This window comes from Rattus norvegicus, chromosome 8 (assembly GCF_036323735.1).
Source record: "Rattus norvegicus strain BN/NHsdMcwi chromosome 8, GRCr8, whole genome shotgun sequence".
NCBI classification, from domain to species: domain Eukaryota; kingdom Metazoa; phylum Chordata; class Mammalia; order Rodentia; family Muridae; genus Rattus; species Rattus norvegicus.
In genome coordinates this window covers 60,937,561-60,965,442 of record NC_086026.1, presented here as the reverse complement: position 1 = coordinate 60,965,442, position 27,882 = coordinate 60,937,561, and the positions used below count along the sequence as shown (strand labels likewise).

Here is a 27,882-nt window from a genome sequence, read left to right as displayed (position 1 = left end):
CATTTGAGGTGTTTTCTTTCTCTTTTCTCTCAGCCATACCCACAGAAAATTTCTGAACTACCCCTTAAAACTTTCCTGCCCCTATTCATGAACAGGGGAGATGTGTATTCTTGGTGTTGCCTCCAAAACGTAAACCTAAGTTACATTTGACTCAGCAGTTCTATTCCTAAGTATACACTTTCAACAGTTTGAAAACAATGACTCTAACACAGTGGTTCTCAACCTTCCCAATGCTGCCCACGTTTAACACAGTTTCTCATGCTGCAGTGACTCTAAAAGGTAAGATTATTTTCAGTGCTACTTTGTAACTGTAATTTTGCTACTGTAAATGTCTGTGTTCTTTGATGGTCTTAGGCAACCCCTGGTGAAAAAGTTGTTTGAGTCAAGTGGTTTTGACCCACAGTGAGAACCATTTCTTCAACAGTTACATGTGCACCAGCATTCTTTTTTTTTTTTTAATTGAATATTTTTTTTATTTACATTTCAAATGTTATCCCCTTTCCTGGTTTCCCCCCTATCCCATCCCCCTCCCCTTCTTCTATTGAGGGTGTTTCCCCCCACCCATCCACCCATCCCTTCCTGCCCCCCCCACATTCCCCTAAATGGGGTGGTCCAGCCTTGGGAGGACCCAGGACTTCACCTCCCGTTGGTGCCCAAGAAGGCCATCCTCTGCTACATATGCAGCTGCAGCCTTGAGATCCTTTGTTCTTTTTTTTCTTCTTCTTTTTTTTCCTTTTTTTTAAATTTTATTTTATTTTTTTTATTAACTTAAGTATTTCTTATTTACATTTCGAATGTTATTCCCTTTCCCGGTTTCTGGGCAAACATCCTCCTAATCCCTCCCCCTCCACTTCGTTACGGGTGTTCCCCTCCCCACCCTTCCCCCATTGCTGCCCTCCCCCCAACAATCTAGTTCACTGGGGGTTCAGTCTTAGCAGGACCCAGGGCTTCCCCTTCCACTGGTGCTCTTACTAGGATATTCATTGCTACCTATGAGGTCAGAGTCCAGGGTCAGTCCATGTATAGTCTTTAGGTAGTGGCTTAGTCCCTGGAAGCTCTAGTTGCTTGGCATTGTTGTTCATAAGGGGTCTCGAGCCCCTTCAAGCTTTTCCAGTCCTTTCTCTGATTCCTTCAATGGGGGTCCCGTTCTCAGTTCAGTGGTTTGCTGCTGGCATTCGCCTATGTATTTGCAGTATTCTGGCTGTGTCTCTCAGGAGCGATCTACATCCGGCTCCTGTCAGCCTGCACTTCTTTGCTTCATCCATCTTGTCTAATTGGATGGCTGTATATGTATGGGCCACATGTGGGGCAGGCTCTGAATGGGTGTTCCTTCTGTGTCTGTTTTAATCTTTGCCTCTCTATTCCCTGCCAAGGATATTCTTGTTCCCTCTTAAAGAAGGAGTGAAGCATTCACATTGTGATCATCCATCTTGAGTTTCATGTGTTCTGTGCATCTAGGGTAATTCAAGCATTCGGGCTAATAGCCACTTATCAATGAGTGCATACCATGTATGTCTTTCTGTGATTGGGTTACCTCACTCAGGATGATATTTTCCAGTTCCAACCATTTGTCTATGAATTTCATAAAGGCATTGTTTTTGATAGCTGAGTAATATTCCATTGTGTAGATGTACCACATTTTCTGTATCCATTCCTCTGTTAAAGGGCATCTGGGTTCTTTCCAGCTTCTGGCTATTATAAATAAGGCTGCTATGAACATAGTGGAGCACGTGTCCTTTTTATATGTTGGGGCACCTTGTGGGTATATGCCCAAGAGAGGTATAGCTGGATCCTCAGGCAGTTCAATGTCTAATTTTCCGAGGAACCTCCAGACTGATTTCCAGAAGGGTTGTACCAGTCTGCAATCCCACCAACAATGGAGGAGTGTTCCTCTTTCTCCACACCCTCGCCAGCATTTGTGGTCACCTGAGTTTTTGATCTTAGCCATTCTCACTGGTGTGAGGTGAAATCTCAGGGTTGTTTTGATTTGCATTTCCCTTATGACTAAAGGTGCACCAGCATTCTTAGCAACATTGTTCAAATATAAACGCGGTAATGCATATAATGGAATACTATTTGGTCACTCCAAGGAGCGGACTTTTGATGTACGCTGTGCAGCATACATCATGTTGAGTATCAGATGCAACCTGCAGGTCTCCCAGATCTTCCTGCCTGGGGTGCATTCTTGTTCCTGTCTGAACTCTACTCAAGCTTTCCCCATGCCCTCCAATTATGTATAGCAAAGAGATCACTGGATGATGCAGAGGCTGCTTTGAGGAGTCCGAGTGACAGCAGAAAGTCTTGTGATGGAGATGCTCACAAGACAGATCAAGATCAGGCATGAGGCTTTATCCACCTTCCTTTGGTTGTAATCTCATAAGAGGCTCTTTGCACAATGAACATAATCCCAGTCTAAGAGGTTTTAGGGAATAGGGGGAAAAGGATCTAGAGAAAGGAAAAAGAAAGAAAGATGCAAAAAAAAAATAAAAAGAAAGAAAGATGCTAAAAGAGGAGATGCTTGAAACCAAAGCTAGAAAAATAATCTGGGGCAAGATTGTGGAGGATTGTGGATTCTAATAGCAAGGAAGACGTTGATTTTCTAGGAAATGTGGAAGGAGACTGACTCTGTGGGGTCCCTATCATATGTTAAGTAGACTGCATACACATCACACATGATCTTCAGTGATGCCAAGGAGTAGCATTAGGACCTTTTAAAGAATTGGATTATGTACATGTGTGTGAGTCTATGGGACTATGACTGCCAGGGTTCATGGATGCCAGAGGCATTGGATTCCCCTGGAGCTGGGGTTATTAATAGCTTATAGTAGGAGAATTAGAATTTGAACCCAAATATGATGGATTCCTAACCCTGATCAGACTTTAAATATGGAATATCAGCAGTACCACAGTAATACTCATATCTAGTCACTTAGTGGGACGTAACTTTGCAGGATGGAGCTAGAGCATTGGCTGTTAAACACTGTAGTAAACATTTGTCATTCTGTCACAGATTTCAAGACACTTCCAAAGACTTGAATTTTTATGCTTGTTACATAAATGAACAGCTTGGCACTAAGAGGTACTTATCAAAGTCCATATAGCTCAGAAACACAAGAGCCAGCATCAAGTGTATGAGCCAAAGCCCATAATTTTCATCACTAGATCTGATGGTTTTCTTTTTGATTTTCATGACCATAAATTGGGATGCATCCATTTTCATGGAACATGAGACTTTAGGTATCCTATTTGGCTTTCTTGCAGGCCAAAGGCTTAGTGTAATCATTAAATATATCTATAATCCTATATCTATCTCTATCTCTATACACATGTATACACACATATATGTGTAAGATATACATATACATGTATGTATGGATATGTATACATACATGTATTTGCATATATATGTGTATATATATACACACATCTTACAAAAGCAACTTGGTTGTTTAACAAGAAACAGAAAAAGTTAGAAGAAATGTGTTTTCTATGACATTTTAGGTTACATCATGAACCAGACAATATTAATTTACCAATCATTTACCTCCACTGTGACTCATTTTCTTGCCTATTCTTCAGGGGAAAGCCCTATCTGTGACACTTCTCTCTCCTACAGCATGTCTGTTAGTTCACTCTACATACTTGTGATACAGTTCTCTGTAGAGGTTTATGGAAGAGACTCCTTCCAATATTACTCCTCTAATTCAGGGCTGTGTGATATCCTCTCTCTCTTAAATTACAAATGAAGGGGTAAGGGGGTGATCAGAGGGTGAGAGAACACTTGCTTGACAAGCATGAAGACCTGATTTCAGACCTCTCCCCTCTCCCAGAGCTCACATGAAAAGCCAAGTATGGCTGGCCCTGACAGTTACCCCAGCATTAGGGTTTGCGGAGACAAGGAGATCCCCAGAACTCACTGGCCTCACAGTCTCACCAAAATTGTAAGGTCCTTGTCCTGTGAGAGACTCTGTCTTAAGGCGGTATGGCAGAGAGTCTTAGAAGAAAGCCATCAATGTCTTGCTCTGGCCTTTGCATGCATGGGAATACCATACACTGTGTGTGAGTGTGTGAGCGTGTGTGTGTGTGTGTGTGTGTGTGTGTGTGTGTGTGTGTGTGTGTGAGAGAGAGAGAGAGAAAGAGAGAGAAAGTGTGTGTGTGTCTGTGTCTGTGTGTGTGTATGTGAGAGAGAGATTACCCCCACACATACCTTATACACATCCATACCCCATAAATAGATTAATAACAACTAAAGAAACAACCTTTGCTATAGAAAATGAAAGAAAACAATACTGGTAATTTGCAAAAGTGCTTATTACTTTAAAAATAGTAACAAATTAAAAGGAAGTTCGATGAAAATTTAGGTGAAGACATTCAGAAAAAGTGTTTCACTTTACAGCATATTTTAGAAAGCATGTCATATGCAACACTACTCCCTTAAGATCCTCTAGGAGAGTATAGAGTTTCGTAGTCAAGTATGTTTTGGAAAGTCTGCTCAAGTGACATTGTATGTTATTAAATGTGTATATGAGAAGCTTTGATAAACTCTGCAGTTTAAAGAAAATCTGCTTAATCTTTACTTAGTCTTTTTCTGTCTTACCATAATTAATGTGTTAATTCCACCTCATCAGGGGTGGGGATGGGGGAAAAGGGGGTTGCCCTCCCTTAATTACTGCTTCACCATTGGTTTTCCCCTTGGTTCACAGAACATTCGAGTCTTTTACATCTTTTTTATTTAATGCTTTTTCAAAAGTATTTTTAAAAGAGCAATTTTAGGTCCAGAGTAAACAAAGGGAAGGGTATAGAGATGTCCCTACTGTCACATTTACACCATCCCCCATTATCAGCATCCTTCGCCAACGGTGCCTTGGCTATTACAGATGAGCAGACCACAACCTGTAGTTTACACTGGGGCTCATTCTTTGTGTTAAGCATTGATTTCCTGTGTCTCTATTGCAGTGTTTCTCAATCTGTGGGTCTCAACCCCCCCCCCAGGGGTCATATCTATATTTACATTATAATTCATAACAGCAGAAAAATTACAGTTATGAAGCAACAAAAATAATATTATGCTTAGGGGTCGTCACAACACCAGGAACTGTGTTAAATGTTTGCAGTATTAGGAAGGTAGAGATCAATGACTCTATTGGTTTTGTTTTCAATTCCATTGATTTTTGTATAAACTCTTATTCTTTCTTCTCTCTGATTAATTTGGGTTTAATTATACTTACAACTATAGCCTCATTAGGCAAAAGTATACTTTCCATTTTAGATCCCCCCTCTTCCTTTTATCAGAGTGAAACACAATAAGTTGAATTTACTGCACCCCACAAATTTTTGTAGCTGTTTTTCACTTTTAATTAATTAAAGATATCTTAAAATTTCTAGTGAGACTTGCTCCTTGACTCACGTATCATTTAGAAATGTGTTGTTTAATTGGACTTGGCTCTTTTTCTATTGTTGGTTTACTCCACTGCAGACCTGAGGACAGTTTGCGTGTCTTCTAGACTTATACGTTTGTTAAGGTGTGTTTTTCGGCTCTGAGTGTAGCCTGTCTTGGTTAGTGTCCCATGTGAGAACTGGATGTTTCCAGTTGCTGGATGGTGTAGTCCAGGGATGTTTATTATTTCAGTCTGGTGGACTGACGGTGTTGCTGGACTCAATCATGCACTCACTGATTTTCACTTCAGAAAGGGAAGTGTTGAAGCTATGATATACTTAGATTATTTTCTTCTCGAAGCTGTATTTATCATTATCATCATCATCATCATCATCTTCTTCTTCCTCCTCTTCTTCCTCCTCTTCTTCCTCTTCATCTTCCTCCTCTTCCTCTTCTTCTTCTTCCTCTTCTTCCTCCTCTTCTTCCTCTTCCTCTTCCTCCTCTTCCTCCTCCTCCTCCTCTTCTTCTTCTTCCTCTTCTTCTTCCTCCTCCTCCTCCTCCTCTTCCTCTTCTTCTTCTTCCTCTTCTTCTTCCTCCTCCTCCTCCTCCTCCTCTTCCTCTTCCTCTTCCTCTTCCTCTTCCTCTTCCTCTTCCTCTTCTTCTTCTTCTTCTTCTTCTTCTTCTTCTTCTTCTTCTTCTTCTTCTTCTTCTTCTCATCATCATTGCCACATAATAGTTTGGTGTCCTGCTTTTAGGTACATATCTATTAAATTTTGTTTTGTCTTCTGGAAAAATGATTCCTTTATTGTAACACAATATCCTTCCAATTAACCTTGAATATCCCCAATAGCTTTCTTTGCTTTGCAGTTTGCTTCATCTGAAATCAGCATGGTCATTCATGTTTCCTCTGACTGGCATTGACTTGATCTAGTTTTCTTCATCTATTAATTTTTAACCTGTATGTGTTTTATTTGTTTGTTTGTTTTTTCTAGGCATTTGAGACTGACATGGAACTCTCAGCCCTCCTGCCTCAGTCTCCTGAAGACCAGTGTCATCGCTTACAGCACGGTCCTCTGTAGGCTATGTATAGTGTGTCTTATCTTCTGGACAGTCTGATGGCATCATTCAGTTACTGCATTTGCCTTTTTTCTCTTTTCTCTCGGAGTTGTGCTTTTAAAAATGTCTTAAGCATCTTTCTATACTTACAGTTACTTTTCAAATTAATTTGTAAATAACACCATATTGATTGCTTTATGGCAGTAATAGTGCTAACGAGGAAATAACCCCAACACCTCCTCCTGTCTGCTTCCCTTCAGGTAACTGCATCAGTGTAGACAGCAGTGTTTTGATAATTAAATATAAAAAGTGTCTTTGCTTACTTTTCCTTTGATGGTTGATTAGAAATTAGTAATTTCTGGGAAGGGGATTAAAAAACTTTATCCGAACTGCTTTATCTTATAAAATCAGTGTATACAGTTTTTACAAGACTAATCTTTCTCAAATGAAGAAAAATAGAAGTTAGCTTGTTAAATCTTCATAGTAATTCTATAAATAAAATCTTATTTCTTCTCCTACCTAGTTTCCTACTTCTAAAAACTGTTAGCAAAAGATTTTTAAAAATCTCTAGAAATTCATTAAAACAAATCACCTTTGTGAATAGGCATGTATTACTTCTCTTCAGAAGGAAAATTAAATTTTAAAATAAAATTTGTCCTAAATTCTAAATTGTAATAGTTGAACATTTGATAGACACTAAATGTAGAAAATGTTCAGTGGCAACGTGGAGAGATGTGTCTGGATCTGGAGAGAAAGCTAGACCAATGAGCACTCACAGATGCTCTGGACCAGGGTTTTTCCTCTCCTTTAGTCTTCCACGGTATCTGTACAGGGCAGGTAGTAAGGGCACTCCTGCTTTCAGAAGTTGGGAAGCTAAGATTTTATGGTTCTGAGCCTCTTGCCATGATTCTAACTTGGGCTGCATGACCCTGAAGCTCACGATATGCCCCCTCTCGTGCAGTCTCACAATAATTCTGAGGTGGATTCCTCCTTCGAAGATCTAAAAACAGATGAAAATAATAAAGACAAATTTGTTTTCCCACATTACAATTCGGGAATAGATGAAAGCCGGGCCTGCCTGATTCTCCTGCCCAGGAGGTTGCAGCCTGCCATTCTCCAGCGCGTTAGTGTGCGGTCCCAGGCTGTCACAGGGACAGCCTTCCATAATCACTTAATAATTCACTTGAGTTTGATTGTTTTCTTCTGTAGTCACCTTTTCCTTGGAAAACATGCTGTATAGGAGAAAGAAAAAACAAAACAAAACAAACAAAAAAACCAAAAACCAAACAAACCAAAAAAAAAAAAAAAAGCCAAAAAAACACGGAGTCCTACGACTTTCACTGCCCAGTTCAATTTTATGATCTAGTAAAACACACCTGGGGCCATTTCACTCCACATCAGCGTTGAACTTTGTAGCTACAGTTTATGGTTCCGCGCGCGCACTTTCCAGAAAGAAACGAAATTGGAGAAGGGCAGGGAGTACTAGGTCTTTCACAACACCACCAAACATTATTTTTCGACTTCATTCTGCAGCGGGAGACAGCTTTTCCAGAGGAAAACAAAATAAAACAAATGTAATGAGTTCTAGCTTGTATATCTCACGAAGCCTTCCATTCACTTCAGTTTCCCCCACATCTTCTCCCCTCCCCCCACACTTACTTTAAACTCCACAAAGAAAACAGATCTGGAGATGCTCTCCCTTATGGGTCAATGGAACAATAGCCAAGTGCTTGTGATTACTAATGAGGAAGCAGAGCACACAGAGTTGATATACCAACATGGAAATTTCGCAAAGCCCGAACCCTATATGAAGAACCTACAGGCAATTAATGACTATAAAGGAAAGAGAATCCATCTTCTCTAGTGACCAGTCCCCTGAGAGCTTACCCAATCCAAGTGATCTGCCCCAAACACTAAATGGACTCAGCAGACTGTAGATACAGATGTTTATATATAATATATATATGTGTGAAGATAATAATTAAAGAAGTCACGAATTGAGAGAGAATATGGGGCACAGAGTCATGAATATGAGGAGGTGGGGAAGGTGAGATGGAAATGATGTGATACAGTACTCATGTACGAAATTCTCCAAAAAAATCTAAAAAAAAAAAAAATAGAGAGTATCCCTGGAAAGGCATTTGGATAGAGTGTGAAATTAAACGATTTTGTTATATTTACAAAACTATATAAGACATAGAGTCAGGGTGCTTCTGAGATGATCAAATCTGGGAATATTGGTTTTATTTTTATGAAAGAGGCCAAAATATGACTTAGAAATAAATACTTTAACTTTATTCCACCTACTAACTACCACCTTAAAGTAACAGCCAGAGAGAAAACTGCCCACCATTGTAGGGATTCATTCTGTGGTTTTCTAGAGGGAGACTTTCAACCTCTAAGACTCATAAAGATGCAGACAGCAGAAACACTGAAGTGCATTTCTGGAATTTTAAACCCACAAGATTTTCATTGTTTCAGAGAAATGGTTCCATTTGGATTGTCCAGTGTTGGTCCAGTCATCAACACCAAACTGCTAATGACCAAAGGGCAACTATTGTCTGAGCTAGTGATAATAGCTCGTTCGATAATACCGCTAGAGTTTCTTTGCTAATTTATTACTTTTGAGTTAACTTAAAAACGTATCCACTACCCCAGTGAACACTGATGGCTGTCTTCAGGAGGGTAACTCCTCTGGGTTTATAGCTTTGAAAACAGACCCTTCTCTGGATAGCAATTAACCTCGAATCTGTCTACCTCATTACCTTTTATACCTATAAGAAGGCTGGACCAGCAGAAACTGGCCTCTGAATGGAGATATTTTATAGATGACTAAAAATATGAATCCTAAAAACTGTTTTTTTTTTCAAACTGACCATGGCCTGCAGGATGGCTTGGTGGGTAAAAGTGCTTTGCTGTAGACTCATGACTTGAGTTTTATCCCTTGGATCTGATATGTTGGAAAGAGAGAAATGAGTTCCAAAGATTGTTCTATTATGGGAAATATGTTTTACACAAACATGCACGCGTGTGCACGCACACACAAACAGGCACACAAACACAAAATTTAAAAAAGAGCCAAGAAGATAAAAAAAATCACAGAGTGTCTATGAGGGAGAGAACATTTTGTAGTCACTATATATTTCTGACATTTTTAATCTACTATATTGGATCTAATAGATTTAAGTGCCTAGAATTTAAAATTTAGTAACTTACTAATCTTTGAGTTTAAAATGTTTAAAGAGTGTCTTTTAAAAAAATCTAGGCTTATGAGTATGTAAAGAAAAATATTTCTAAGAACCATTAGCAGAAAGCAGAGAAATGGCATTTGGGTCAAAGAATGAACTGACCTGCTTCCTGGAGCCAGCCTTTTAAGTGTGTAAACACTGACAGATTACTTAACGACACCAAAATTCTATTCAAATATATTTAGCACTTAACCTCAGGGTTTATTGAGCTGCTATACACGAGATGAATGTGGGTAAATGTGCGTTATATAATGAACAACATCCTCACAAGTGACCTTTATTATTATTACCTAAAGTTTAATATAGAGGAGGGTGTTCCAGAAACTTGAGATCTGTGTTGGAGCTACAAGTTAATTCTCGAGTGCTTGATGCTCTAAGCCTTGTGATAGCCCTGTCTAAACCCCAGAAGGGAGAAGACAAGGGTAAGGGAGAAAGGAGGGATCCTTCTAGTCATCTTTCCAATGCCGTACAAAAAGCCCTTACACAAACCAGAGATTATGAACATAAAGGTGAAATGATAGGAATCCATTCCCCTGCAAATTAAACCTGAGAATGCTTGGCTTTCCTATGTGAGCTGATGGTTAAAACACTTGATGTCATCTTCAGTGACAAAATGCTGTAATGTTAAATTACTGGCAGGTGTTACACCTCAGGAAGTGGAGGCAGATGAGAGACGAAAACGCCTGTGTTGACATACAGAAATGTTTAAGCAATCATCAAGGAATAGAGAGAAATAAAATATACATGAACACTTAAAGGGGTCTTTAGCATATTAAATTTCACAGAAATGTGCTTAAGCATGTGGCATTGCTTAAGGGCTAGGCTCACCAGGTCAGGCGATCAGGAGGAGCCTTTTGTTTGCATACTGTGTGTGGCAAAGAAGGAGAGAAATGTACATTCATTTATGGAGGAAGACATCGTAGCTCTACTAAAGCAGTTATGCATGTTCTTTTAAGTCTTTGTGTGGAAAGAAATATTAGGTACAATATACATCGAATCCAACGACAAGGTGAGAAAAGGTTTTGTAGAAAGGAAATGTCAAGTGAAGAAACATATTCAACACATCACAGGCTATTGCTATAGGCACACTGTTGCATTGGGGGGGGGGACGCTAAGAAGAGACAAAATAAAATTCCAGCTGACACTGCATTTTTATGTTATCTTGACAAGAGCATCAGCAGGACTTAGCTTAACCAAACATTGGCACTCTTCCCAAATGCTAATGAAATATAAGTAGAAGAAACTGGAGAATTCTGGACTTAAGTATTTCATTGGCTGAAGCTTTACATGTGTAGCTTGTTCTGTACTGGAGCACATACAGACACAGAAGTATCTCCCTGTGTGTGCACATTCCAGGAACTGTCAATTAACTTGTATGTCTTTAAGCCTTTAGATCAGGGTTGGAACAGGAAGGAGACGAGAGATGGGGAAGTGGAGAGGGGTGCAGAAGGAAAGACAAGGGAGAGGTGGAAGGAGAGAGAATGAGAGGAAAGAAGGGTGGAAGAGAGGACAGAAGAGTCTTGCACAAACACATCTGGTTTGTCAAATCTTCCAGTATTACGCAAAGAACTGACCCAAGACTGTAAGGCAATAAAGGCTGGGCCTTTAATCAATTTTACTAAGAAATAACATACAATGGAAAAGAAGCATGCCAAGATGCATTAAACCCTCTTTCGTAGTTTATTGTGCAAACTGATTGTAATGCCCTTTAATGACTATTGCAGATGAACAACCTGATGACTAAGAGACTCTATAAGTGAAGGACTCAGCATAATTAAATTTCAAAAACATAATTTAGATTAAATCCTCATTAATAAAGACGATGTACTCGTTGGTCACATGACACAGAGAAACCAATCTGCAGCTGAGCCCTAGGGTTCTTCCCTACTGGCTAGCTTTCACAGTGCTAGAAGGTATTATGTAGACTTCCTGGTTTAAAAAAAAAAGGCATCAACAACTTGGTCTAGCTATGAATATTGCAAGCTGCAGTAGTGCTCTTCAGGCAAGATGTGCTTTCTAGTGAAATAGTGGCATGGACATTATGGAGTAACCAACCACTTTCTGATTGGATTTGAAGCCTGCTGGGCAGGAAGGAACTTATACCTTTTTCTGAAAACCGGGTCAAGAGATCATGGCTTGGGATTTATAGACCCCAAAGGGAAATCTATTATTGTTTTATAGAATGGTCATGTTGTCAAACTGCTTTACAAATATTCTCATTTATATGCATAGACTCGTACCGCCCTGACCTTCACCAGAGAATCTTCTTACCTCAGCAGGCAATGGCTCAGAAACCAAGTGACCAAAGTGCTGAGAATAGGTGATGTTTGACTGGCTTGGGGACATCTGGGAAAATGGGTGGGAAGAACGTAAGATCTAGAGTATGGGAAGATATTCAGTAGCATCATGACTTCGGCTGACAATAGTGCCCCCTACTCAGGAACTCACTGCAGCTGTGCTTATCTGCATAAAATCCACACAAGATTAGACATATCAACATTTCATCATGTATGGGGGGGAGTGTCCATGGAGACCCACACCTTCCTAGTCGACTACTGACAGTTAATGATTGTTGGGGGAGGGGTAGCATTTTCTACCAGAAAATGGCCTCCTGCTCATGCACAGATAAGAAACTTTAACTAAACTCAGTGAGTCCCACAAGAAAAGAAGACGTGGAAGTAGGAGGGAAAATATTTGGACACCAGAGGGAGAGGGAGGAAGATGAGAAGGGAATGGGGTATAAAATGTATTATGTAAACACATGAATCTGTCAAACAATAAGAGTTTCCCACATGGCAAGTGGAATCCATTACAGAAGAGGCCATCTTGGCTATACTGTTGTAGTGTATGTAAGTTATTTTCATACAAACTGGTCTGAATGCCTCGGATAGTTGTGTGCCAGTTACATTCTTCACGGTAACATAAAGATACCCGTCTTCAGAACAATAGCTTAGGTATATACCCAATAAAATGGTGGTCTGTTCTGTTAAAGATTTTCCTATTTATAAGCCTATCTGGTACATCATATAGTCAGATTCTAGCCCATTTTCTTGAAAAAAAAAGTTATAAAGATAGATGATCTTTTAGAGGATTCCTGCTTAAAGATTTCAGGTCTGGAAGTGGGGAAAGGAGAAGAAACCTTATTATTACATTCTTCTTCCAGCGACGCTAACCATAAGTGACTCTTAATGTGTAGAGACATCACTTCGCACGGATGGCTAATGAGCAGATACTCATCTCTCGACTTCGGTGTTTTCCATGAAACATATTAAAGTATATAATATAGTTTGATCACGTGTACTCCTTCTCCATTTTCCTCTTTTATCCCCTTCCCTGGCTCTTAGCCTCTCAGCCTGGAGTCGTAAGGTTTCTAGTGGTCCTCACACTCGTTGTCAGCTCTTTGCAACAGCACCATCGGTCTTCCAATCTCTCAAAGGCCTACGTGTGGCTCATACCTTAATGTGAGGGCATTGACGCAGAAGGGTATGTTACTGCTTCTTCTAAAGTGTCTTTCCAATATGTGTCCTTTCTTCCCGTGTGCTCCACTCTTATTCCCCTCATTATCCTAGGTCAGCTTTTATTATTAGTTTAACAATTTATCCTGCGACAATTTCATACATACATACATACATATTTCTAGCTGGTTCTCACATTCTTCTTTGCATGTTATAAGTACCCAAGCGTCCACTTGCAGTAGCCTTATATCCCCAGGAATAAATTAGAATTTGTTAGATTTGTGTGCAGCAGGTTAAACAGAAGATGCTCGCAGGAGCACATCGATGCAGTGAAGGGGGCAGAAGAGCAGACAACGTTGTAGGCTTGTGCTACAGCTGCAACAGAGGCCTCTAGACTCAATCAGAAATTCTGGTCTTCAGTGATGTCCACAGATGAGACAATAGAACTGGGCCCATGTAGCTATACTCAGATTAGAACTGTATGTGGATGTGCCTGGGGCCTGAAGAAAGGGGAATAACTTTGCACAAGTATCTCTCTTCATTGCAGCATGAACATGAGAACAGAGACATGGCTGTGCTTCTTTATAGGAAACACTCATGGTTATTGAAATATATATATTCTAAAACATATATGTCCTCAGATCCTGTTGCTTCATATAAGGTGTTTATATTTATACCATCTGGAAAGTTGCATAGGATTTTGATTGGTCTTTTTCTTTCTGGAAGCTTACAGGAGGAAGGTATGAGGTGTCTTGTATAGGCTTTGCCCTTACAGCTGACATGTAGGTGTTGTATAAAAATAATTTCCTGAGAATACACATACATCTCCTCACCACAGATACAGAGACATGTATAGGTAGGTACTATAGAAGTTTGACATGGTGAACCAACGAGGAGCCAATGTATTGAGGTTAATTACAGGGGTGTGGATGAGGGGTTATTCACACGTGCAGACGTGACTCAAAGCTGCATCATCAAAGCCCATGCGAGCTGGAAACCTGGAGCACACTGCACAACTTGCTCGCATCCCAGCAGGCTGGAGAGTGCCCATTCCAAGAGACGCAGTTGGTCCAACCCTCTTCTAGGCGGCTCTGTTTGCTTCTGCTTCTTTCAGCCAATTTCAGTACATCGAACAGCACTGAAGTATAACAACACTGGCCCTTGAAATCATTGTATTAATAACATTACTGAGTTAGTTATGCGGTTTTTATTTTGTTTGTAGGTAATGATGGAAAAGAAAATACTGGAAAAGTGTGTAACAGTGCAGCAGAGTTCTGTGAAGATGAGTCAGTCAGTCTGTTTGAGGCGCTATTTCCTCCACAGAATAGCTGGCTTGGCTTTGGTCAGCTGAGATGGTATTTTTAGAAAACAAAATTAGCCTGACAGCTGTGGCCTACTCTGCTCGGGCATCCCCTTTCCCAGGGTGCCGGTTATATCGGGATCCCATGTGCTTCCACGGCTAGTGCCGCCTTCCAGTACATAATCTCCTGGTGTCAAGGGGCTTAGCCTTAATACCTTGAGGGATATGAAAGCAAAAGGAGAGATTATTAAGGAAAAGGTTTGGGATCAGGGGAAATGGGCAAAGAGGAATATAATATGAGGTACCTATAAACTATAGTCCAGGTATGTGACTATATACTCATCCCAGATTCATTCTTTGTATAGTTAACATACAGTAATAAAATGGAGGATGAACCTTAAACAGAACTGAATTATATATGTAATATATTATAATTAACATATTATAATATATTATAATATATATGCCACAATTTACTGAAGACCATATACCATTATACCAATTATACCAGTTCTAAAAGCTACTCAGCTAGTAAACATTGGGAGTTTGCAGTGGAAACCAAGTCAACTCAAATAACCCCAAGTAAGTGTGCCTTTTCATTTTATCACAAAAGAGCACTATAGCAGACTCAGAATAGTTTCTCAAGGAAGAATGCATGCCACACCTGCCTTCTCCCTAGCTACACTCTCAAAACGTGGGACCTGTGGCTGTAATCCCACCATGCAGCCAATTCTATGAGATCCTATCCGATATGAAGAGTGTATGTGCCAAAATATTTAAAGGGAAAACGCTATTTCTAGAAACACTCTTTTTTTTTTTTTTGGTTCTTTTTTTCGGAGCTGGGGACTGAACCCAGGGCCTTGCGCTTCCTAGGTAAGCGCTCTACCACTGAGCTAAATACCCAGCCCCTAGAAACACTCTTGAAGATTGCATTAGGTCTTTTCTTGACCAGATTGCATTGATTGTTAAGATTATATTCATACATCACTAAATTTGAAGACATAAAGACACAAGACAGTTCCTCATTTGGGAGTTTATAAACTAGCGAGAGAGGAACATATATAAGCAATTGAAATTCATATGACAAAAGAAATAACATCCAGCACATTCCAGCGTCCTAGGGATTGAAATGATTGTATTTAGGTCATTAAGGTTTTCTGGGAGTAGCTCTTTAGCCTGGCTAAGTGTGGGGAGATAGGAGAAGCACATATATAAAGATCTGTACCCACAGATGATGGTCAACGCTTCCCATGGAACATACTATGGGCCAGTGATTTTACATACGACACCTCAACTGATCCTTACATCAAGTACACAGAGTGTATTTTAATTCCCTAATTTACTGAAGGTCATATGTCTATAGCTGTTATAAAAGCTACTCAGATAAAAGACATTCACAGTCTGCATTGGAAACCAAGCCAACTCAAATCACCCTAAACTCTTATGCTTGTAGCTACACCGCATATTTAATGTGCTCTGTTAAGGTTTTATACACTTCCTGAAAAACCCCAACTTTCATTTTATACTGCATTTGGTCCTCAGTCTGGAAAGTGAGATCTCTATTAGTTATTGTTATACATATTTTGTGAATAGATATACATGTAACCAGTATGATAGATAACTTTGACAGAGAGAGAAAATAAAGAAATTTCAAAGAAATGGTGTATTTTTCTTGCCTTAGAAATTTTGACTACTTTTTCAGTTTTTTTATTATAGTAAATTACACAGAACATAATTCACCTTACTCATTAACCAGCTTTAGTTGTACAGCTCAGGAGAGTGGGTGCATTTCTAGCACCATGTAACTGTGGTACCTTTTGACTCTGTACTCACTGAACAGTAAATGGCCATCCATTTTATTAAAGCTGGACCTCACACTGTAGCTCATCCCAGTTTCAAATTTGTAGTATTCTTCCTGGATCAGACTACAGATATTACTGGTTTGAGTCATTATACCCAACCCCTTGGAATCAAAAGCTATTTCAATAAACACACATATAAGTGTTATAGTCTAAAGATGATATAGTCAAATAATATAAAAATATCAAACACTTTAAACCCTGCCCAATGGATATTCTAGCTACGATATTTAAATTTGTGGAATGGATCCTAACTCTTTCCTTTCTGTATGTTCTTTTCAAGATTCAAGTCAAACACGCATTGCTGTAGTTGGTGTGTGTATGTGTGTGTGTACGTGTATGTGTACGTGTGTGTAAGTGAATGTTACATGTGTGTATGTATGTGTGTACGTGTATATGAACATGTGTGCATGCATGTACATGTATGTATACATGTGTGTACAGGTGTGATTGTGTGTATATGTATGTGCACATGTGTGCATGTGTGTACATGTATGTGTACATGTGTGTATGTGTGTGTTGGCCATTAATACACTGCTAAATAGAGCTGAATAAATGCCCCAGAGGACTATCCCCTTACTTTGTTGAAGTCCTTTGACAAGGGACTCAGACAAATATGATATCCTCAGGAAAGTCAGTAACCACAAGATGTGCTTTGAAAACAAATCTCAAGGACTGGTGGCCTTCCTACAGGCATCACCAGCTCTAATCAAAGATTCATCAGTTTGCTTGGAGGTAGGTGAATGTTTCATCCTGTTGGTGTCTCTGGAGTCATCTTGCTCAGAGGCAGACTTATTAAATCAAAATGAATTAAACACAGACTAGGAACCATAAATATTGCTGCATTAGAAAAGCGCGGTTAACTCTCTCCTTCTTACCTTGCCATTGCTTTCTTACAGTAATGGGACTCCTAACCTGAGAATAATTTATTAGTTCTTAGGAACACAGAGAGGGGGAGAAATCGCATTTGCCTCCGAGTCTTCGATGCAAAGGGCTATCAAGGAGAAAGTGGTTGTGACAGATTTAAATAGGTAGACCAAGAAGCAGAGAGAAGGAACAGGGGCAATAAGGAACACTTGAGTCTATTTCTTCATTGTTCTCATCATATCTTGGCAAATATGATGAACAAACCAGGCTAAGGGCTGAGCTCCCAGGCAGATTTTGGAGCCCTCTTTAAAGACATTCAAATACGTCTAACTGGCTAATTGTGTTTTTAATCTGGTATGAGGCAAGGATGTTTTGAATCTGAGTTTTCATCTAATATGCTTGGAACATTAAAATGAAGAGAACAAAAACCATGCATGAGACTCTTCCGGGACTTCAGTCATTAAGAGACGTAGCAACTGGGATTCCAACAACAAAGAATGGAGTCCTCGGCCGATCACTACTGAAACCCACCCTCGTCTTCCATGGAAGGTCATTTTTTCTTACCTGTGTCCTTTAGATTGTATCTGAAGACTATGAGTGAGTAAGAGTTGATGGTGTTATGCTAGAGTGGCTAGATAAGAAGATAAATGAATCTGGGCAGGAGGTACAGAGGACAGAGGTGTAGACGTGATAGGCCTAGAGTCTCCATGTTCATGAACTGACTGTTTATCTACCTACCTACTTATCTTTTATTTCTATAATTTCTAAAATTTCTATTCTTTATTTCTAACATCTCTACATCAATCTACCTACCTATAATCTCTCTTGTCATCTATCTATCTATCTATCTATCTATCTATCTATCTATCTATCATCTATCTATCTATCATCTATCTATCTATCATCTATCATCTATCTATCTATCTATCTATCTATCATCTATCTATCTATCATCTATCTATCTCTTATCTATCTATCTATCATCTATTTATCTATCTATCATCTATCTATCTATCATCTATCTATCTATCATCTATCATCTATCTATCTATCTATCATCTATCTATCTATCATCTATCTATCTCTTATCTATCTATCTATCTATCATCTATTTATCTATCTATCATCTATCTATCTATCATCTATCTATCAATCTATCTATCATCTATCTATCTATATCTATCTATCATCTATCTATCTATCTATCTATCTCTTATCTATCTATCTATCTATCTATCATCTATCTATCTATCATCTATCTATCTATCTATCATCTATCTATCTATCATCTATCTATCTATCTATCATCTATCTATCTATCATCTATCTATCATCTATCTATCTATCATCTATCTATCTATCATCTATCTATCTCTTATCTATCTATCTATCATCTATCTATCATCTATCTATCTATCTCTTATCTATCTATCTATCTATCTATCATCTATCTATCTATCTATCTATCTATCTATCTATCTATCTATCTATCTGTGGAACTAATATTTCAGACTCTGGTTCTACAGCTTCCGTGTCATCCTCGGTCTTCCACCTACCACGGATCCAGACTAAGCTCCCTGTGGCGGTTTCCTTGGCTATACTTTGGGTGGCACCTCTCAAACCATTCAGAATCTTGGTATAACCTCTGAGGCTTGATTGGTGACAACATAATGTGGAACTAGGGCAGGCATCTGAGGTTCAGCCAGTTCTTGAAAGTCCATCTCTTTGAAAACACAGACTTCAATCCTCATCAGAGAAGCTTCTTCTCACAGAAGTTGAGAACCAACACCGAGACAGTAGAGAGTGAGATTCTTCGGAATGCTCAGTCCTCAATGGGATATCTTCATCAAAGCCCTCCCTTCAAGCCTCAGGGATCTATGCAGAAGAGGAGACAGAAAGAGTGAAGGGACAGAGGTGGTAGATGACGCCAAGAAAACTGTCTTCCACACACAGAAGGCAAGGGCACATATCAATTTGTAGATACGATGACCCCATGAGACTTGCACAAGTTCTAGCCAGATGGGGTCCTATCACTGTGAGGGGTAAGTGGATACAGAGTCTCACTCCTAACTAACAATATACTTGCAATTGCTACGAACTGATAAACATAAAATCAGTTTTCCACAATGGAGTATCATTGGATGTATCAACCACACTCCAGAGAAGGCCTCATGCCCCGGAATAGTTGGATAACACAAAATTGACTCCATGTTTTTTTATTTTTTTTGTTTGTTTTTGTTTTTGTTTTTTTTTGTTTTTGTTTTTGGAGGGAGGGGGGAGCTTTTTGTTTTATTATCCTTTTAACTCAAAGTGATTTAAAAATCTATATTGCAAATAGTGTCAACTATCAAAATGGGTTTTAAAAACATCATATTGGTCAATGTTTGGCTTGGTATGTATGATTTATGTGCTTGAACAAGACTGTTCAGTTTGAGTGGGAAGGGCCAGATTTGGCCCACTTTTTATCATGTCCCTTGCAGTTAGCATAGTTTCTAAGATAAACAGGGGTGAGCAATTGTGGAACAATAGAATCAGTTGAGTAACATGATCAAAGAGAACAATAGGAAATAGGAATTGTACTCAAGTCTCTAAGACATCACTGATGTCTCTTCTGTGTTCCCAAACCATAGAACCACTGGAATTACATCCAGTGACAGGACCACATTTCTTTCAGGATTCTAGATTGCTGCTTTCTTTCTTTTTTTTTTTTAAAGATTTATTTATTTATTACATATCAGTACACTGTAGCTGTCTTTAGACACACCAGAAGAGGGCACCAGATCTCATTGCAGATGGTTGTGAGCCACCATGTGGTTGCTGGGAATTGAACTCAGGACCTCTGGAAGAGCAGTCAGTGCTCTTTTTTTTTCCCCCCTTGGGAACCATCGAACAGATTTATTTTCTTTTTCCCTCCATCTTTACTAAATTGGGTATTTCTTATCTACATTTCAATTGTTATTCCCTTTCCTGGTTTAGAGGCCAACATCCCCCTAACCTCCCTCCCCTTCTTTATGGGTGTTCCCTTCCCCATCCTCCACCCATTACCACCCTCCCCACAACAATCACGTTCACTGGGGGTTCAGTTTTGGCAGGACCAAGGGCTTCCCCTTCCACTGGTGCTCTTACTAGGATATTCATTGCTACCTATGCGGTTGGAGCCCAGAGTCAGTCCATGTATAGTCTTTAGGTAGTGGCTTAGTCCCTGGAAGCTCTGGTTGGTTGGCATTGTTGTACATATGGGGTCTTGAGCCCCTTCAAGCTCTTTCAGTCCTTTCTCTGAATCCTTCAACAGAAGTGCCATTCTCAGTTCAGTGGATTGCTGCTGGCATTCGCCTATGTATTTGCTATATTCTGGCTGTGTCTCTCAGGAGAGATCTACATCCGGTTCCTGTCAGCCTGCACTTCTTTGCTTCATCCATCTTATCTAGTTTCGTGGCTGTATATGTATGGGCCACATGTGGGGCAGGCTCTGAATGGGCTTCCTTCAGCCTCTGTTCTAAAAGTTGCCTCCCTATTGCCTCCCAAAGATATTCTTGTTCCCCTTTTAAAGAAGGAATGAAGCATTCCCATTTTGGTCATTATTCTTGAGTTTTGTGTATTCTGTGCATTTAGGGTAATTCGATCATTTGGGCTAATAGCCGCAGTCAGTGCTCTTAACCACTGAGCCATCTCTCCAGCCCGATTGCTGCTTTCAATTGCCTAATTAGCCATGTAAGATCCCCTAGAAGCATCTTAGACATCACTGGTACGGCTACTGTGGTTTTCTTTTCAGTAGTTTTGAACTGATTGACTTGGATTCTCTAAGAAAAAAACAGATGATCTTTTAACAGGTGCTACATCTTATTCATTTTATTTCAACATGGAGATATTTTTCCTTAAAAAGGTAGAAGTAAACCAGAAATTAAATACCATTTTCTCTGTTATCCATTGATAGTACTAAAGATGATTGGTATTAATAACCCATAACTAACTTAATAAATTCCAAAAGGGATCACATAGCTGCCTTATAATTGTTACTGAAATTTGGCAAAGGAACATTCTGAGTAAAAGTTGAATGTAAACCAAAATGGACAGATGGTTTCAGTCATTTATTCAATAGTATATTGATATTCAATAGTATATTGATATTCAATAGTATATTGATCATCTGTTACAGGTCATGAAGCACAGTAGGTATTGTAGACACAGAGTTACATTTCTGACCTGGAGGAGCTCAAGATTAGCTGGTGGGGAGGGAGTGGAAGGGGGTGCTGGAGAACTGAGGTGATTCATTAGACAAGAAGATGGTGGTCATTAAGAGCCAAAATTCAAAATATATTTACTTTTATTCTTTGAAGGTCTTGCTTGGTAGATCAAAGAAAATTATCTATAGGGAACATATCTTGATTTTAGCAGAACTCTATGGTCTCTTATCACCTAATAAGGCCTGCCAGTAACATATTCCACTCAGAAAACAAGCACCAAAGGAATAAAGCATTAACAGGAAGTGGCGTGTGTGTGTGTGTGTGTGTGTGTGTGTAAGTGGTGTGTGTGTAAGTGGTGTGTGTGTATGTGTAAGTGGTGTGTGTGTGTATGTGTATGTGTAAGTGGTGTGTGTGTATGTGTGTGTGGCAGTGGTGTGTGTGTGTGTGTGTGTGTGTGTGTGTGTGTGTGTGTGTGTGATGTGCCATAGAGCCTTGGCCCTCCTCTCTGCTGGAGAGGTAGAGGACGCACTCAGTAAGTCTGGGAGCACAAGAAGCAAGAGAAAGTCCCAGGAAGACTGCTGCTGAAGGTATAAAGCAAAGCTAACACATTGTGGAATGACAGGCTTAGAGCTGGGGGAAGACCTGACAGCTCCAGGATCGCTTATGGGAACTGCTTGAGATGAGAATCATTTCATGTTATTTCTCTATATTTTTGAATGTTTTCATATATCTAACGACATTTATCAGAGATGGGACCCAAGTTTAAACATGAAATCCACTCATGTTTCCTGAACACGTTATACATACACTTCACGGTAAATTCGTAAATTATTTTTAGTGTGCTTGTTCTTTAACTCCAACTTAAATGATTTTCCGTGGGGCAGTTCTGTTTGTAGTGCTTCAAACATTAGAAACATTTAACCTAAAAGACATAACATTAGCAATGTTTTGGATTTGTGTAATGTGGAATGAAGGAAACTGTGCAAATCCAGAAGTTACAGTTGGCCATCAACTTGATGGAACACACAGTCCTTCCCTATAACAAAAGATACATGGGGAGTGGAAGCGTGCTTGTGCACATTGATAATTTAGCAAATACAAGAATGATATGAAGATCATTTCCTTAGTGTATCTCCCACCAAGTGTGAAATTCTTGAATGTGGGGATTGTTTTATGTTTGTTTCATTTTGTTCGGTTTGTGTGTACTCTCAGGATTAACCCAGTTCTTGGAATAAAGGATTCGGTAAGTATGGGAAGGAAGATAAAAGAGAAAGGTAAGATGGGGTAGAATTCTTCCTCCTAATGGCCATGTGATTAATGGTTATTATTAAAGAGATCATAGAAGAAAAATTGAGGTGACAAAATTTGCATCATGAAAGAGTCCTAATGAGAAGGAAATGGGGAAAAATTACTTAGCATAATGAGATCCAGGAACACGAGCCGTTTCCCTTTTCTAAACCTCTTTCCAAAAATAGCCGGCAATTACGAGTATGGAATCCTACAGCATGGGCTCAGGGGCTGGCAGAAGTGTCCCATAGCTGCCTGACTTAATGTAGCTCTCTCTGGGTCACCGTCTACAAGGCAGTTTAACAAAAGTACCTGCACCATCGATCGGTCCACGGAGCAGATCAACTTACAGTTGTGTGGCTTGAGGCAGTCTTCAGTGGTACCATCGGCAGAGGACGAACAACTGAAGCATCTGCTCTCCCTCTGACTCTTGTTACAGAGAGACTGGATTCTTCGATTGCACTGCAAATTCCATAACAATATAGACTTCTAGTAAAGAACCAAGTGTGTTTTGTTGTTGCTGTTGTTGTTGTTGGTGGTGGTGATGGTGGTTTTTCCGTCTCATAACAACTAGAAACTCATCAGTACTTACTTTGCTGAGAGCACACTGTCAGTTTTGGAGCAATTCTGGCCACAACAGCAATGACCACAGAAGACAAAAATTCAACACAGGTTTGCCCTGTCAAGAACATCTAAGCCCAGAACCACCCCAAAGAACTTAGTTTAAATCAGCCCCATGTTTGAGAGCATAAATGGCTCAGGGTAGGCAAACATCCAACTGGTGAATGGTTAAGGAATCCCTGGGGATGGAAGGATGGCCCTTGACTCAGCTATGATATTCTGGGCAGAGGTGATGCCTCTAGGACCAGGGGTCAAGTTTATAAATTTCTTAAATTGAAAAAAAAAAGAGAGAGAGAGATGAAAAAGAAGCCACCAGGGCCACTCACCGGTTTTATTCTTACACTCACTTAACTCAGGGTGAAATTTTTAAAGTTTGTAATAGCTGCACCCCATTACACCATTTATAAAAATGAAGAGCCCTTATTTTAAGTTCACAGTGTAAGCACAGGATTGAATGGAAGACACCCATTCAACACCATTGTTAGTCTTTCTTCTCCTATGAGGGCATAGTCTTTCCTAGAGGTAAGGAAATATCTGCGAGGGTTCATAAGAAGAGAAACAGACAGACTTATTTAAAGCATCCTCTCAGCTAAATAAAATATCTGTGACACCAGAAACATGGCCCAAGAGGATTGACTTGCATGGCCTCATGCAGAGTAGACAGTAGACAATATTCTTCTACACTCATGGTGTTGCTTCGGCCCCAGAAAGAACTCTGGAGTTCACGCTAGATCCCATTTACCAAAGCTGCCCAGCAGTACAGATAACCCAGCAAGATGGAGTAGTTGAGGAAATTAGAAGGCAGTAAATGCAACTTTATTCAACTCTACCCAATTCAGCCTAATGGAACTGAATTCAGTTAAGCAAACATTTCTTGAGCTTCTTATTATTGTACAAGTATACGAATCCGTGGTTCTGGGGTCTGCCTTTCCTCTTGGGGTGTCTGGGTGCTGCCAGTACACTACTTGGGAGAGGTTGGGGGTGAAGTCTGGAAAGGGTAAGAACCACAGTCTGCCTCTTCCCTCTGGGGCATGAGACTTTTTGAACACCAGGCCAGGACGGGTGAAGTGGGGGTCCGGGATGAATGTTTGAGTTATGGATCTTCCAATTTCTCCCTCTCAGGGTGTTCAGATGCTGCTGCTTACTTGGCTGGTAGGATGAAGCAGAGTCTGGAATGGGCAGGATCCTGGCCAGGCTGGGAGCTGGTGTGTGTGTGTGTGTGTGTGTGTGTGTGTGTGTGTGTGGCCTTCTCTGAGAATCTTAACGTTATAGCTCTTTTAGGTGAAGGCTCTGATGATCTTCAATGAAACTGCTCCCTGAGACAACCTTGGCTTGTGTATATTTCTTTATTTGGGGTGGGTTTGAACACATATACTTTATTCGAGGTGAACCAAGGGGGTGAGAACATCCAGGGTGGGCAAATGTCATTGGCTGAAGGCTGAGGCTACTAAGGTGCCTCATTTGCATGGGAAAGCATTCCAGGTGCTGGCCTAAATGACTGATTACCTGTGAGCTCCTGGCTGGGGGTCACCTGGTCAAAACCTCCAAGGCAGGCATGGCAACAGGAGTGGAGTTAGCCCCACTCCTGCCAGTCTCTGGATGAGATGCCCATCTCAGATTTTGAGATTCCCTGGTTTTGGACATGCTCCACCTCACCAGCTCCAGGCCAGTTTTCTCAGGTGCCGCGGTCTGCATGCCCCACACTAATCTATAGAAATGGGAAATGTTCAGGGCATGGGAGTTAGTGCAAATTAAAGTAGCACTCCCGACTTCAAGGAACTGACAGTCTACTGAGATAGACTTAAATTAAATTAACAATAGCGGCCTAATTGTAGGTTTCTCAAAGGTGGCAAAAATAAATGGGCAAAGGGGGACACTGGTGCAGTGCCAGTTGCCATGCTCCTTCAGGCAGAAAGGAGAGGGCTGCTGAACTAATTCTGCCCTCTTATTTACGGCACTCACCTTAGGCAGCCAGTGCTTCTGAGTGATGGATGCCCAGGCAAACTGCCAACTGCTTTAGCCTCCCGTTAATAAGTGCTTCTGATTTGGTTACCATGGTTACAGGAAACTCCAATTCTGGCTTCCCTCCTTAAACCAAGGTCCAGTATTTTATTTGTGGGGAATGCTGAAGTCAGACCCAACCAACCTTCCAAACTTGCTCCGTGCAAGCAAGGCTCTGTCCTCCTATGCCTTAGAGTCTTCAAGGGTAGCAGGCTGAGCAAGGGGGAACCCGTTCTAAAAATTGATGGTGTACTTTAAAAAAAATTAAGCAAAATGTTACCTCTCAGTATTAGAACAGGATCTTTCCACCTCATGGGGGCTGGGGACCTGCTTCGGGAGGAGCCATTGTCCTCCAGTTGTGAGAAGCATCACAGTTCCTCAGAGAGAAATTGTTTTCTTTTCATTTTTCCTTCAAAGCAATCAGAACTTAGAGCCGCAGACGAGGGGGATCCTAAATACTGTGCTTGGTCTCAACTTGATCATTTCTTGTGGCAGAATCACCAGCAGTCCACAAAATTCCTTCTCATTTTAGCAGCATGACCTTTACAATGACTGTATTCAGAAAACTGCCTGGGGAATCCTCAGCCCATTCTGCTGCTTGGATTTTCTGCTGCCTCCACTCTATCAAGCTCTGCCTTTACAAAGGGTACCCGGTGAGGTTCTGGGAGTTTTCAAGCAAGTGGTTCGCAGATCCATAACCGCCTCCCTAGAGAGGTGCGCGGTTGTACAGGCTGTGGTTGTACATGTGGGCTGTTGGCAACTTGAATGCACACCTCGTTTTCCAAAACTTGCTCAGGCTGTTGAATTTTTGCCAATTCATCTGCAGATATACGTGGAGGAACAGAGGTGAGGAATTTACTCCAAATGATTGGGCCCAGAATCATGGTTCTGTGATCAAACACACAATAGTCTTTCTCATTATATGACCTACCAAAGCATTGCGACTCAACAATGTTTATGCGGGTGTCTTCATTTGAATCTTTCTGAATTGAATGACTTTGAGTATTTAAAATAGGAGCCCCTATTCAGTTCCACTAAAGCCCAGGCAGCAGGCAGCTCTGGCACTCCTCCAGAGCAAACAACAACTGGGTATTTCAATATTCATTCGGAGGATTGCCTATTCCCTTGGGCAACCGAGCACATGCTCTTCTGGAAATCAAACAGCAATAGAATCCAGTTAGAGCTGGTGTAAGTTAAGACATTTCAGGAAATATGGGCTCCCCTCCACCCCCTGCAAGCATAAATCTGACCACACCACTGTCTATACCCTCTCCACCAAGGACAAAGAACTTGCCATATGCACCAGTGGATCTGCCTGAAGGAAAAAAACAGGGGGTGGGGGAGGGGTGGACGTTAACTGTTTTCCTTCTGGACGGGATGTAAATATGGCTGTGCTCCAAACCAGGAGGGGCACCTAATGAAGAGAGGACAGGTTAACAGCTCTTATTTGGCTGCATGCAGCCTGCTTTTTGGTTGGCACGAGATTAATTTAGTGCTTGTGTGGGTGGCCATGTGCAAATTTGCAGAGTAACTTGCCTTAACTGTTTATTTACTCGTCCTTTGGAATTTGGCGGGCAGCCTGACAGCCAGTCCCTGGCTAACTTATGAAAGTGGAGAATAAGACAAGTTTATTTTAGACAACCTGCTGCCTCTCTTTGCTCTTTCTTTCTTCATCTGTAGTGTGCCCTACCCCAATGCCCCAAGTTCTTTTGCCCCCACTCCTCAGATATGCTCAAGAAAGATTTTAAATAAATCATTTGTTCCAAGTTTCAGGACACTGTCCTGGTGGAGTGATAATATCTTTTTTTTTATTCAGCCATATTAGGCAATGAGGCATTCCACATGAATTTCTAAATAAATGAAAACCCTAACTCCAAGTGCCAATTAAACCTTGATTGGCTTCAAGGGAGAAGCATTTAGACATTGTCCTATGTATCACTCTTCTCATACACAGAGGTGACGACATAGTAACTGACCAACACTGTGAGGTTCTACACACTACAAAATGTTTCCCTACGCACATTCTCGTTGGCCTTTATGACTTTAGAAGGAAGCCATTCGGTTTCTCTTTGTGGGCTTGGAGTCATGGTTTCAAGCATGTTGTGATGCTGTAGTCTGGGACTTAGAATTGCCAGTCATTATGTCTACAGAACTCCTGTGAGTTCGTGACCTGCAACTATAATACAAACTAGACCACATTGGGTTGGATGGTAGTGCAGCTGGTCGAGTGCTGGCCATAAAAGTAGGAGGACTTTGGATGGTCAGCACTGACACAAATGCCAGGCAGGGGAGTAGCCCACCTGAGGGGAGAGATGGGAAGTCACTGGAACAAGCTGGCTAACTAGACTAGAAATAGTCGAGATCTCTGGGTTTGAGAAACCCTGCCTCTGTGAATAAAGTGTGAAGTGGAAAGCAATCAGGGCAGGCTCTCAACACCAGCCTGGAGCTTACACACACCCATATCTCCCCCACAGGTCTACGTACGACATGTACGTACACATAGACACAGACACATAGAAAAGCAAACTATACAAACTTATAATTAAACACACAATTATTAGAAGTAGAGGTCATGCATTACTAAAGCTTTGAATCATTTTATTTTCTAATGAACAATGTTCTTTTTT

General features: G+C 40.5%; 1 long non-coding RNA gene across 1 annotated transcript; it reads right to left on the bottom strand.

Annotated features, from left to right (window-relative positions):
* Positions 1-14,330: 14,330 nt before the first annotated feature.
* Positions 14,331-20,160, bottom strand: LOC134480050 (uncharacterized). The gene is made up of 2 exons (XR_010054179.1): positions 17,727-20,160; positions 14,331-14,651 (listed from the first exon to the last, which is right to left on the bottom strand). It is a non-coding gene; the product is annotated as an uncharacterized LOC134480050 (long non-coding RNA).
* Positions 20,161-27,882: the final 7,722 nt, after the last annotated feature.